Below are 1800 nucleotides of genomic sequence, written 5' to 3' on the forward strand. Positions count from 1 at the left end.
GATGGGGGGCGTACGCGGGCGGGCGCCGGGAGAAGACGGCCCGTCCGGGGTCGAATCTCGGCCTGTGTTTTCGGAGCCGGCCGGGCATCACGCTCCCTCCTTGGATGGACAACATTCGTAGTTGACACTTTGTGTCATTTTATCCGAGCGGGCGGGCGCCTCGAGAGGCGGACCGTCCGGGGCGACTCTCGGCCTGTGTTTTCGGAGCCGGCCGGGCCTCACGCTCCCTCCTTGGATGGACAACATTCGTAGTTGACACTTTGTGTCATTTTATCCGAGCAGACGGGCGCCGCGAGGCGGACCGTCCGGGGCGACTCTCGGCCTGTGTTTTCGGAGCCGGCCGGGCATCACGCTCCCTCCTTGGATGGACAACATTCGTAGTTGACACTTTGTGTCATTTTATCCGAGCGGGCGGGCGCCTCGAGAGGCGGACCGTCCGGGGCGACTCTCGGCCTGTGTTTAAGGAGCCGGCCGGGCATCACGCTCCTTCCTTGGATGGACAACATTCGTAGTTGACACTTTGTGTCATTTTATCCGAGCGGGCGGGCGCCGCGAGGCGGACCGTCCGGGGCGACTCTCGGCCTGTGTTTAAGGAGCCGGCCGGGCATCACGCTCCTTCCTTGGATGGACAACATTCGCAGTTGACACTTTGTGTCATTTTATCCGAGCAGACGGGCGCCGCGAGGCGGACCGTCCGGGGCGACTCTCGGCCTGTGTTTTCGGAGCGGGCCGGGCATCACGCTCCCTCCTTGGATGGACAACATTCGTAGTTGACACTTTGTGTCATTTTATCCGAGCAGACGGGCGCCGCGAGGCGACCGTCCGGGGCGACTCTCGGCCTGTGTTTAAGGAGCCGGCCGGGCATCACGCTCCTTCCTTGGATGGACAACATTCGTAGTTGACACTTTGTGTCATTTTATCCGATCGGGCGGGCGCCGCGAGGCGGACCGTCCGGGGCGACTCTCGGCCTGTGTTTAAGGAGCCGGCCGGGCATCACGCTCCTTCCTTGGATGGACAACATTCGCAGTTGACACTTTGTGTCATTTTATCCGAGCAGACGGGCGCCGCGAGGCGGACCGTCCGGGGCGACTCTCGGCCTGTGTTTTCGGAGCCGGCCGGGCATCACGCTCCCTCCTTGGATGGACAACATTCGTAGTTGACACTTTGTGTCATTTTATCCGAGCAGACGGGCGCCGCGAGGCGGACCGTCCGGGGCGACTCTCGGCCTGTGTTTAAGGAGCCGGCCGGGCATCACGCTCCTTCCTTGGATGGACAACATTCGCAGTTGACACTTTGTGTCATTTTGTTCGGCCTGTGTTTAAGGAGGCGGCCGTCCTCCACTCGGTCCGTGTTTAAGGAGCGACACTCGCGCTCCGGTTCGGCCTGTATTTAGGGAGGCGGCCGTCCTCCGCTTGGTCTGTGTTAAGGGCGACACTCTGTCCATGTTTGAGGAGCCTGGCCCTGACGCTCCTCTCCGGCCTGTGTTTAAGGAGGCGGCCGTCCTCCCCTTGGTCCGTGTTAAGGGCGACACTCGGTCCATGTTTGAGGAGCCTGGCCCTGACGCTCCTCTCCGGCCTGTGTTTAAGGAGGCGGCCGTCCTCCCCTTGGTCCGTGTTAAGGGCGACACTCGGTCCATGTTTGAGGAGCCTGGCCCTGACGCTCCTCTCCGGCCTGTGTTTAAGGAGGCGGCCGTCCTCCCCTTGGTCTGTGTTAAGGGCGACACTCGGTCCATGTTTGAGGAGCCTGGCCCTGACGCTCCTCTCCGGCCTGTGTTTAAGGAGGCGGCCGTCCTCCCCTTGG

The sequence above is a fragment of the Syngnathus leptorhynchus genome, unplaced genomic scaffold (assembly GCF_054491065.1).
Source record: "Syngnathus leptorhynchus isolate UIUO unplaced genomic scaffold, UIUO_Slep HiC_scaffold_598, whole genome shotgun sequence".
Lineage (NCBI taxonomy): Eukaryota > Metazoa > Chordata > Actinopteri > Syngnathiformes > Syngnathidae > Syngnathus > Syngnathus leptorhynchus.